The following is a 13,220-nucleotide window of genomic DNA, read 5'->3' as shown; positions in this document are numbered from 1 at the left end:
ACAGTATGAAGCTGTGTCAGAGGAGGTTTAGGTTGAATATTAGGGAAATATTTTTCACTCAGAGTGTGGCCGGACACTGGAACAGGCTTCCCAGGGAAGTCGTCACAGCGCCAATCCTGACAGAATTCAAGAAGCACTTGGACAATGTTCTCAGGCATGTATGATTCTTGAGACTGTCCTGTGCAGGATCTTTTTAGGTCCCTTTCAACTCAGGATATTCTATGACTGTATGATTTTTCTTCGAAATTCCCAGTTTAGAACAGTTCCATGGCATCTATACATTGCACCTTTTTTTTTTTTGAAGCTGGACTCCATTTTAAAGAAACATAACAAACTTTTTAGTAATACAAGTTACTGTAAAATGAACTTCCCAGGAATAGTTTATCTGGGCTTTGTTAGTGAAAGATCCCAGAAAAAACTGTGAAGCAACAACAGGAGCATGCACCTCTATGTCAGCCAGTAAACATGGCTACAGGAAACAGGTTCTGTATCATTTGTCTTTTGTCTTGTAACATAATATTTTATTTCTTCACAACAATTCAAATTATTGCTTCATTTTCCTATATCTAACATAATTCTGTCTTTATTAAGTAATATCTCTACTCTTATCCAGTCCCACCTTCCTAACACTCGGCAAGCTGTGCCAATCTTTTGTATATTTCTGCCACACTGATGCCACAGCCCAGGCTTCAAATACATATATGCAGCGGTAGCATTATAAAAACCTTTGTCTTCCTGTTTAGAAATAGATGGAAGTCAATGTTATACTGTGCCTGTGCACAGGTATGCAGATACAAGAGGTGGACTCAGTTATTGGACCCCCTTGTAGGCAAAGTACTGAAGGATCCAAAAGCTAGCCCTCAGCTTTGTTTGTGGGCAAGAGCTGATGTCAGCTTGAAACCAATATTTGATTCTGACTGCACATTTTGAATCACAGGACCTCTTTTCTTGCATTGCCTTCCCTGACCTGACAGCAGAGTCAAGAATTGACTACAGATCACACTGAGGTTTTCCAAGTACTGCTGGTATTACATGCATGAAATGTAGGAAACCTTGCATAAAAACTGTGGGATAATGATCATGGGCCATTGTGGCTCAGATCTAGAGTGGTCAGTCTTCTTAATACCTACATGCAAACCAAGGATGAACTAGGAATAAGAGGTAGGTATCTAAGTACATACAGATATTATATTTTTGGACTAAAGGAAAAAAATACGAGGTTGGGCTCATTTCTCAGTTTGAGGTAGCATGAGACAATAAAAATAGTGTTAGAATTTATGCTTTCTGGAAACAACATAATTAGAATAGGAAGGAAAACATTTCTCAAGTTAAAATTTTGGAGAAGATACGTTTTGTCTGTTTTATAGCTTAGACCCTTAAAGGGTGTAAAATTAGTGCAAAGGACTTCCGAGTGTGACCTACAAAGGTGTAAATTATCTATATTATATTTTCATGATTATATATTTATGTTGAATGAGGTACTTGAATACTTCTGGAAATCATGAGGAAAATAAAGACTGTAAAGATTAGTTAGCTTTTGTTCTATAATTAATGATCTCATGCAATTTCAAGATCAACCATGAAATTAAAAAGCCTGTTAACTTGCAGTGATTTTGCTTTGCCAGAGAGGATATTTCAATAGCCTCACTTTTTCTTTAGAAATATTTATTAATCATGCAAAATCTAATTTAAACAGGAGAATAATTAATTACTTGAAAACCAACAACTGTAAAAAAATAGTTCTAAAAGTTATGGTAAAATCCATAGTAATTTCTTTAGGAAAGACTGCTAAAAAGTCATGAACACATATGAATGGTTAAACAATGATAATGCCAAGCTTTAAACAAAAATTGTTTAGATACCCAAAGTGTGATTTAGAGCGTACATTCAGAAATGTAATTCACCAAAGCCAATTAAAATATGATTAAGGGTCCAGGAAACTCAGATATCTGTCCCAAAAGCTATTGTTTCTCACACAATGAATTCTGCAACATGAATTCTGAGCATCACTGTCTTTAAGGCACTGAATATCAAAATATACATCCTGGTTAAGGCTACTTGGGATCCAGACACTAAGTTTGTCTAGGTTATTTAGTAGAGGTCACATCAGCTGGAAGCACAAAGGATGAACTAAAAATTCAAAAGCTTCTTTTGAAAAAGTGAGTTTCAGGTTCACTTATGCTTATGAAAAATTGAAACTACCTTTCCCAGAAAAAAGGTATCTAAATGCCAAGGGACATCTGTTACTTCTTTATTTTGAATGGGGTCAACACATAATATATTCCTAGGTAAGGTAAAGCCCAGTTGTAACTTAATTAGAAAGGTATTAATTCCCTTAAGAGTTGTGATGCATGACTATAACCTCAGTTTACCTTATTTCTCATTTCCCATATCTGTTTTTATCCAGTGTAACCTGAAATTCAAAAAAAGTCCTGGAAGAAAAAATTGAAGAGCAGATCCCCTGGTGCTTACAAAAATACCAATCTATAGATTCAGCTTTCCCATGTGCACTTTATCCCTGTCCCTACTTGCTGCTGCTGCTGCTCCAGCATGGGGCTACTAGTGGTGATCAGCTGTAGTGGGTTGACCCTGGCCACATGCCAGGTACCCACTAAAGCCACTCTCTTACTCTCTCTCTGCAACTGGACAGAGGAGAGAGGAAAAAAAAAACAGCTAAAGATTCATGATTTGAGATAAGAACTGGGAGAGGTCAGTTACTAATTACCTTCACGGGCAAAACAGACTCAAAATGGGGATATTACTTAAATTCATTACCAACAGGATCAAAGCAAAAGAGTGAGAAATAAAACAATCTTAAAAACACCTTCCCCCCACCCCTCCTTCCTTCCATGTTCTCCCTCTTTCCACCAGTGGTGCAGGGGAACGGGGAATGGGGGTTATGGTCAGTTGTTTCTGCCGCTGCTCAGGGAGAGGAGTCCTTCTCTTGTTCCCAAGGAGTCCCTCCCATGAGACACAGTCCTTGATGGACCTCTCTGGCATGAGTTCATCCCTTGGGCAACAGTTCTTCACAAACTGCTGTCCCGTGGGTCACTCCTCCATGGGGTGCAGTCCTTCATGAATTAGCTGTACTGACGTGGGTCCCCCACAGGGACCACAAGTCCTACCCAGGAAAAACCTGCTCCAGCGTGGGCTTCCCTCTCTGTGGGCTGCAGGTCTCTGGCAGGACCCTGAGCCATCTTGGGCCTCCCATGGGGTCACAGCCTCCTTAAGATATCCACCTGCTCCAGCATGGGCTTCTCTGTGAGCTGCAGGGGCACAGCTACTCCACCATGGTCTGCACCACGGGCTGCAGGAGCCTCAGCTCTGGCACCTGAAGAACCTCCTCCCCCTCCTTCTGCACTGACCTTGGTGTCTGCATTGTTGTTCCCATGTTCTCACTCCACTCTTCCCTGGTTGGAATTCCTTCTGCGCCACAACCTTCTGTTCTTAAATATGTTTTCACAGAGGAGTTACTATTACTCCTGATCTGCTCAGCCTTGCCCAGCGGCAGGAAGTCCATCCTGGAGCTGGCGGCATTGTCTCCAACAGATAGGGTAAGCTTCTAGGAGCTCCTAACAGAAGCTACCCCTGTAGCCACCCCCATCCCCGCTACCAAAACGCAGCCACGGAAACCCACTACACCAACCCTGGCACCAGTGCAAGACCTCAGGATGGAGGAGGAAGGGACTATCTAATGCTGTATGTTGCATAGTTAGCAACAGGAGAGTCACTGGAAACTTTTCTTCCCCATTTCTATTGAGGAAGCCTAAAATAGTCTCTTAGAACCCAGAGGGACTTTGGAAAGGAAGAAGATGGGTAGGTATTAGAAAAAACAACAATTTAAAATTATCCATTAGGTTATTCTAAAAAAAAAACAAACAACGAACAAAAACCCACAAATCCAAATGCCATCATTTGGAACTTAGGACTGTAAAAATAATGGGCTAACAATTTTTTTTTTAGCTGCATATTTTTGTTATGCTGCCTTTGGCTCATTATAGCATTTCAAGCATGACAGTGCTCTCTTTCTAATCTGTACACTTTGCAGTCGTAATATACACTGACCAAGCTGCTGTGGGAAAATTACAAACCCATTCAGGATACTCACAAGCTTTCAGTTGGGGTATTTTCCTGGTTGGTAAGGGATGAATATACAAGTCTCCTCAGTGAGATGCACTTAAAACCCAGGTCTCATAATCCATTTTTGGGGAACTATTGTAATTATCATGCAAATAGGTTGTCTCTTCTCTATTTTGGTGCTAAAAATTGCTGAAAGGAAATGAGAAACTGCACATTCTAAATTCCAGTTGCACAAAGTTTTTTAGCTTATGCTGCCAGATGAGGACTCAAAGTCATGCGAAATACTGTATTTCGGGTGGATCGAATGTACTATGTGCCCCCCTACCTAGATGCCTTTAAGATATAGAATATGTCAATGCTTTATTCAGTACTGGGGATTCAATTTATGGAGATGGCTACCTGACTTCAGTTTTCTGTAAAGCTGAGTTAAGTGTTCAGAAGTCAACCAGATTAATTTTGAAAGATATTGAATGTATAATGCACAAAGTTCCAAGAAAAGAAACAGCAGAAATTTGAAACTCATTAGTGCTTTCTTACATATAGTAATGGACACAGCTACAAAAATGCTATGATAACTTCCTGGGTGAATAGCAACATTAAGTGTAGACTATTCAATCCCAAACTCATTTCATAATTTGCTTACATAACAGCAGGTAAATATATAAGATAATCTTGAAATTACTATGTGCGTAAAAGACATTTTGAAGACTTTCTGATCTGTCTATATGTCTTTTTTCATTAAATATATGATTGTTTGTGAGAGTATTAACACAAATATACATGATAGGTCTGAAATTCTTGTGGAGTGGGTTTTTTTTGTTTACATTTGCTTCATTTCTGGTTTTTATTTTATACTACCTTAAATAAAAGATATTTTCTCTCTTCTTGTTTGCTATTTTACCCACAAATATGTACCTTTCCATAGAAATAAGAGCAATTAATCAAGCAAAAAACTATTGAAATGATTGAGTTCTGACCAATCAAGGTTAAATTAACTTCAAAGGAAAGTAATTAGTTAAAATATTGAAGTGAAAAACAAACAAAACAAATAAAACCACTGCAAACCTTAACCTCAGGAATGAATCCAGAAATAAGACAAAGTGCACTTCAGAATTCAGTGTCAAGAATATAAATTATGAAGCTTGATTAAAAATTATTAGAGACTGTCTGGTTATAAACCAATATCCCATAAATAGAAAGTTTCTAAACACATGGAAGCAAATTAAAAGAAAATTAAATGACTGATATATTTTGTATCTCATTTTTAGTTTGCTGTTCATTCAGTTTTGTGTTTAATTTATTTAGTACAAAACACTGAGAGAAAAGTATAGACAGAAAAAAAAGAATCACAAAGTCCTCCTCTTTGGTGAACACTTCAACAAATGAGATGAAAATAACTGAAGTAATGGCATAGGTGGAAATCCAGAGTTGAAATTGTTTTATCAAAAGAAAGCAGAATTTGTGTCATGAATAGCAATTTAAAATGGTTCTCAGCCCTTGTGTGTTCACAGTTGAAATGCATAGATGTTTGGTTACTTCTTTAACTTTCATAATTTAGTCTTAAATATAAGTTTCACTTGGCCAAAGAGTGGAGGTCGTAGTAGGTATGCGTGTAAGCAGGAGTAGGCTATAGTGGTGATATGTGTGGGAAAGACCACATATTGCGATGTGTCTGTTGAAATGGGGTCCAGGGTGCCTTGAGACAAAAGGAAACAACAGTGGAAAATATTCATTGTGCATCAAAATTTAACTGTACTGCCGCAGTCCGAAGGGGGGAGGGGAACGGGGCCACAACACAGCACGGATCCGGGACACAAAGGTGGGATGCAGGTAGAGCGTTTATTCCGGCGCGCCTGCGGGTTTTATCAGCTCCGGAGGGAAAGGGCCAGAACATAGGGCGGAGCAGGAGACAGACAGGCAGGGGGACAAACCAGGATAGGGACATGGGCAAAAGGGGAGGAGCGCAGGAGGAACCAGGGGAGAAAAGGGCGAATGGGGGCTGTCTCCACTCTGCAGCTTCTCCAGCCAATCGGCAGAGAAAGAGAGGAGCAGGGAGGTGAACAAACCAGGACATGCCCGGGAAATAAAAATTCTGGGGAAGCATACAATGTATATATACATAATAACTGTAAAGTCTGTATCATAAAGTCCTTTCAATCACTGTACATCTTTTTCCACTTCTGAAATTTTCCCCATTCTGATTCCTGGTCCTTCACACTGTACTACACCAGAGTTGATCCAATCAGAGAAGCAACAAGGGCTCCTGCTCAAACACATCTGAAAAAGACAGCTGTTAGAGGCTGGAGAGACATGCTCTAGGAAGGTACTCGAAGTCCCTAAAAGCACTGGAGTCTGTGGGAGACAGATGTGCCAGTGCAGGGACACCCCTGAGGCATCTCAGTCCATGGGTGACCCATGATGGCTAAGGGACAACCCTGAGAGACTGTGGCCATGCTTGACTCAGGCCAGTCATGAGAATTAAAGGCAGAGATACATACCACCTCAACCTCCTATGCCATGCAACACCTGGCTGGATGAACTGGCCAGACTAAGTATAAGCCATGGTGAAAATATGTAAAATTGAAACAGGAGAGAGAAGCAGATGTTTATGTACATGCAAAAGTGCATGTGTATGTCTGTGTATGGGGGGGGAAGTGTGTGTGTGAAAGTGTGTGTAAAATGTGCTCTTTCCTTTTTTGATGTATTCTTTTTTTTCCCTCAATACCTTAAAAAATGATCAGCCTCTTGTGCTGGATGTCAACAGATTAAGATAGGTGAAATTCCCCAATTCTAAGGGGTTTTCTTGCATGTGACCTCAACACATAGGAAATTCACGATCACTTTTGTTTGAAAATTCCATACTATGACACTAATTTACACCTCAATTTGCAACTTCTGTCTATCTTCATGTTATTAGCTTACATTAAATATAGGAATATCTTAAAAGTTTATTTGGAGATAAAAGTACAGAAATATACCCTTTATTTCTTTGTTTAAGGTAAATGTTTAAATACCTGAATTTTAGTAAGCTAGTATTAACAAACAGGCAAGAAATCTTTAATGTAGAATTTTTGCTTACATGTTTGGTTACTAAACTAATGGTCTTAGAGAGGGAACAGTTTTTGGTTATTCTTTCTAATAAAAATACTTCACAAAAAGAAAAACATTATTTTAAATTTTGCTGTAATATAAATCACTAAAAAGGTTTTTACATTTAGTGTGTTGCTTTATAAGCAGAGACACTCATAAATTGTCAGTCTGTTCATTAACCAAAACAATTAATAGATCATTAACAAGACATTACAAGACTGAACTCTGTAATAAATTTTTATATTATTCAATTAACCGAGCTTGATTGTGGACTCTTCGCTGGAGGTTTCCCGGAGAAGCACTCAGGTGCGGTCCTCTTTTTGCAGGAGGAGAGAGTGGCCAAGTTTCTTCTCTGGATTCCAAGGCGAAAAGACCTTTATGTGAAGTTCCCATAGCTTATAGGGGCTCAGGGGGAGGGCTAGAAAGGGGAATGTGATTGGACCAAGGTCCGGGGGAAAGGGAGTGGCCTGAGGACTCTACTGACCAATGGGGGATACAGGAGGACCCTGTTCCAGTAATAGAACTAGGGATTGGGGAGAGACAGATGGGACAGCTTATCATGCTTGTGTAGAGGCGGAGTTCGCGTTCAGGGAGTGAGTGAACATGGCTCCTTTGTGGGGGGGGCCCACATGGACCAGGGGAAATACATAACTCAGAAAAACCCATACAAATAAAACGCAAGTGGCTGTTGTTTTTCTACTTTGCTCGGTCCCAGGAAGTTGCCACTGTGTTGGATCTGTTTCTGAAGCTGCTCTTTCCAGGTTTCGTAATCCTGGGGTTCGCCCACATTCAATTATATACTATGTGACATTTATAGATCATGTAACTTTATATACATTTTAATAGAGTTGCCATGTTTTAAGCCCAGGTAGTAACTCTGCACCATGTAGCTACTTGCTCATTTTCTTCTGGTGAGATGAGGGAGTGAACTAGAGGAGTAAAAGTGAGAAAACTCATGGGTTAAGGTAAAGACAGTTTAATAGGTAAAGCAAAAGCCATAGATGCAAGCGAAGCAAAACAAGGCATTGATTCACCACTTCCCATGGGCTGGCAAGTGTTCAACCATCTCCAGGAAAGCCAGGCTCCATCACACGTCAGGGTAACTTGGGAAGACAAATGCCATCACTCCAAATATCCCCTCCTTTCTCCTTCTTACCCCAGCTTTTATTACTGAGCATGGCACTGTAGGGAATGGAATATCCCTTTTTTCAGTTGGGGTCTGCTTTGTTGGCTGCGTCCCTTCCCAACTTTTTGCACATCCCCAGCTTACTCACTGCTGGGGTGATGTGAGAAGTAGACAAGGCCTTGACTCTGTGTGTTAAACCAATTTTATTATACTATTTTTATTGTGAGTTTTATTGGATATAATTAGAGCCTTCAATGTGACTTCAGAATAAAGAATATTGGACATATTTTAATTATATTAACATGGAGGATTTCTTGTGTTGTTTTCTGTGTGAACAGATTGACTTTACTTTCTTTTGAGCTGCACTTGATAGTATTTTGACAACAATAACTACAATGTAACCTAAAGTACAGGCACAGCAGGAGGAGGCTATCTTTACTGTTCTTCCTGCAGGGTGAAATATTCTTTCTGCTGCTAGACCTTGTTTTTAACTGATAGTAGAGTGGAGGGGAAGAATCCTGCAAGAGTGTACTGATGTCAAGAACAAAACCTATTTTTATGCAACATATTCCAGGGGTTTTTTTTTGTTTTGCTGTGTAGTTCTTTTGTCAATGAATCTGCTAATATGTGTTTTAACCAATGTTAAAGACAGGCAGTAACATCTTTCAGCTAAGATCTTCCTCACATGCTGTTAAGAGTGGAATATTATTAAAGAGATAAGTTTGTTAATCACATTCATGAAAATCCAAAGCAGTTCTTAGTGAACTTTAAACAACATTAGAAAGAATAGGCTGTGACAATTCATGGCTTCGGTTTTAGCGGTACTCTCTTGATTTCTGTATTTATCCTGCTTCTGTTATGAACCGAGCTTGCAGCTGACACTTAGGAGCAAAGAACAGAAAAGGGTAATTTCAAGCTTCCTAATATATTCTTCTGCTGAGTAGATACTCTTTAAGCTAAAAGTGCATTAACAAATTTCAGCATGATCCAGGAGATGTACAAATGAGCTGACAGATGAGCCCAGAGACGAACATCTGCCTTTTCAAATCTTCTCACATTTTCAGGATTTATACAAGTTGGCACCTTTCCTTGATTAGTGAGGCAAGCATTATTTAGTGATTCTTAAAAAATCTTTACTAAAAATATATATTCTGTATTTTACAGGATTATTAGTGTACTGCCTCACACAGTTTTGTAAAAGATTTTTAATCATAACAATAAATGAAAAGCAGGCAATAAATATCTAAATGCCTTAAAAATCTGTTTTTATAAGATGTTGCTGTCATATCAGAAAACAAAGGTATGTTTATAAATACCTGTGTATAGTAAGCTTCTCCTTGATGGAAGTGATGGCAATGAGTTAGATTGTTCTTTGTCAGTACTATATAGCCTAAAGTGATTTTAGCTATTTTTCAGACTGTCATTAATCTAGTCATTTACTAGTATAAAATTTCTTCCATTTTATTTGGAAAGTGTAAGTACTGAAACTTCATATTCTGTCTAATGTTAAGGACAGCTTTCCTCCCTCTCAGAAAAGGAGCCATCCATTTATCTAATCTGCACAATACTTTGCGTCTGTATCTTAATTTTTATCCTTGGCATATAAGACTGTGCTTTGTCATGTCTGAACATGTAACAGTTAGGAGTATATATATGTTAAGAAATCCAGGACTTGTTGAGGAAGAAGAGAACTGCCCACCAAGCACACCTTGCACTGCCATCCTGTCACGCAAGAAAAATAGCCTTTCGTCTTGCATGCAGCAAGCTCCAACAGAAACTCCGTGACATCCAGAACAAGTGGTGGACCGATCTAGCTGCAAAAACTCAACTATGTGCAGATACAGGGGATCACAAAGGATTCTATGAGGCCCTGAAAACAGCATACGGACCTACATACCAAGTCCAAAGCCCATTACTCAGTGCAGATGGTCAAACGCTTCTGACAGATAAAACCTCCATTCTGAATAGATGGTCTGAACACTTTCAGACTCTTTTCAGTACCAACTGTGTAGTACAAGACTCAGCAATTCAGTCCATCACACAATGACCGGTGAAATACGAATTGGATACTGCCCCCACTTTAGGAGAAACCCTCAAGGCCATACAGCAGGTGAAAATAGGCAAGGCAGCTGGGGTTGATGGAATTCCACCCGAAGTCTGGAAACATGGGGGCCTTGCACTCCATGCTAAATTTCATGAGCTTGTGGTGCGCTGTTGGGAACTAGGTGAACTACCTTCAGACCTTCGTGATGCAGTCATCATCACCTTGTATAAGAAGAAAGGTACTAAATCAGACTGTTCAAATTACCGTGGTATTACTCTGCTCTCCATTGCTGGCAAAATCCTGACAAGAATACTCCTGAGCAGACTAATACCCGCTATAGCAGAAGGAATTCTACCTGAAAGTCAGTGTGGCTTCAGAGCCAACAGGAGCACCACAGACATGATATTTGTTCTCAGACAACTGCAAGAGAAGTGTAGGGAACAGAACAAAGGTCTCTATGTAACCTTTGTCGACCTCACCAAGGCTTTCCATACTGTGAGCAGAAAAGGTCTTTGGCAGATTTTGGAACGTTTAGGTTGTCCCCCCAAGTTCCTTAAAATGATCATCTCACTTCATGAGGATCAGCACGGCCAAGTCAGATATGGCAACACACTTTCTGAGCCCTTTCTAATAAAGAATGGTGTGAAACAAGGCTGCGTTCTCGCTCCTACCCTATTCACAGTCTTTTTCAGTATGATGCTCCAAAGGGCCACGGTAGACCTTGATGATCAGGACGGTATCTACATTCGATATCGTACTGATGGAAGCCTATTCAACCTAAGGTGACTGAAGGACCACACCAAGACCCTAAACCATCTTGTCTGGGAGCTGCTTTACGCTGATGACGCCGCCCTTGTTGCCCACACAGAAGCAGCCCTGCAGCGTTTAACATCCTGCTTTGCAGACGCTGCTGAGCTCTTTGGGCTGGAAGTCAGCTTAAAGAAGACTGAAGTTCTCCATCAACCTGCACCTCAGGAAGTCCCCCATCATCATCCCCACATCACCATTGGCCAATCAGAACTCAAATCAGTCCAACAGTTTAATTACCTAGGCAGCCTCATCTCCTCGGACAGTAAGATTGACGGGGAGATAGACAACAGGTTAGCAAAGGCATATAGTGCTTTTGGAAAGCTTCATAAAAGAGTCTGGCGAAATAAACACTTGAAGAAAAGTACCAAGATCAGTGTTTACAGAGCCATAGTGCTGTCAACTCTCTTATATGGCTCCGAATCATGGGTCATCTACCGCCACCACCTGCGTCTTCTAGAACGCTTCCATCAACGCTGCCTCCGCACAATCCTAAACATCCACTGGTCAGATTATGTGACCAATACATCAGTTCTTGAACAGGCAGCAATCACAAGTATTGAGGCCATGTTGCTGAGAACGCAGCTGCGATGGGCAGGGCACATCTCTAGGATGAAGGACCACCGCCTCCCCAAGATCCTACTTTGCGGTGAACTTGCCACTGGCTGCCGCAAGAGAGGAGCCCCAAAGAAAAGATACAAGGACTCCCTGAAGCAACAACTCAGCCTTGGGCATATTGATCACCATAACTGGTCTACTCTGGCCTCCAATCGGGAGGCCTGGAGACAAACCATTTATAACGCTGCTGATGCTTTTGAGAAAGCACGCAGGATCACCCTTGAGGAGAAAAGACAACGCAGAAAGAATCGAGCCTTGCAGAATATACCACCTAAGGAGTCTTTCTGCTGTGTCTTTTGCAACCGGACTTGCCTTTCTCGTATTGGCCTTTTTAGCCACCAACGCGCTTGCAGGAAACATGGGTAGAGCCCTTCCCAAATCTTCGTTCGCGAAGCCTAGCCATGAATGAATATGTACATAATAGTAGATAAATGTATTTTATGATATTTGTGGATACCAACTCTTGAACAGCAAAGAGAAACCAAAGAAAGCCCAAACTTTTCACCCTTCTTTTCTGAAAACAAATTCTTTCCTAAATATAAAATTCAATATTGCCTTCTACACACACTAGAGCATCAATAATCAGATCACTGATACAGATAATTAATTTACTTCTTATATATAGGAAAGATACAAATTATCATACCTACTATAGTAACTACTATGACTATGACTATGTTATGATTTCCCAGACAAGATTTAAAACATTTATTTCAGGCACAGGTAACAATATTGGATAATTCAGCAAAATATAAACATTATAATTGTGACTCCTAGGCAAGACAACTTCTGTGTTCGAGATTCATGGAAGTAGGGCTTATGCATGCTACATTCAAATAGAAATGTGCTTTTTTTTGTGTCTAACAACGAAGACAACTCTGAATAAGACTGTCTAACATATTTCAGTATTTTATAGGCTATATTAAATTTAAATAAAACAAGAAATACTTCCTCCTCTGCCCTTCACTTGATAGCTTTCTCTAAATTTGAGATCCAGCAAGCCATGATTTTTTATGGATAGAAAATTAGGTCACAAAAATCATAACAGCTTTCCTTTATCCTCTTTTTCTACTAGGCTTCCCTACTGATGAAGGTATTTTAGCAGAAAACACCTTATCTCTGTGTAATTATTACAGGAAAATATTACCAATGTCAGAGATTAAATATGGTTTACTATCTAACTGATAGTACATTTCAGTTGAAGGCCTGTAGGCACTGATTATGTGATTAGTGCTATTCAGCTTCTTAATTGTTTGCTTACCTGATTGATAGAAATTGCACTTAGGAAAACTGTGTATGACACCAAAACTCGTGAGGTTAAAATTACCACTTAAAAAGATGATGTCAGAAGTTCATCAAAGTTTTGGACAACTACCCCCAAATCAATAGGATTACATTTAATGAAGCACATGAGAGAAGAAATGCAATATATAGGTATGAAATGAGGAAAAAATG

Source organism: Neopelma chrysocephalum, unplaced genomic scaffold, assembly GCF_003984885.1.
Source record: "Neopelma chrysocephalum unplaced genomic scaffold, ASM398488v2 Primary Assembly neopelma1_25, whole genome shotgun sequence".
Taxonomy (NCBI): domain Eukaryota; kingdom Metazoa; phylum Chordata; class Aves; order Passeriformes; family Pipridae; genus Neopelma; species Neopelma chrysocephalum.
Note: the sequence above shows the minus strand (reverse complement) of the source record.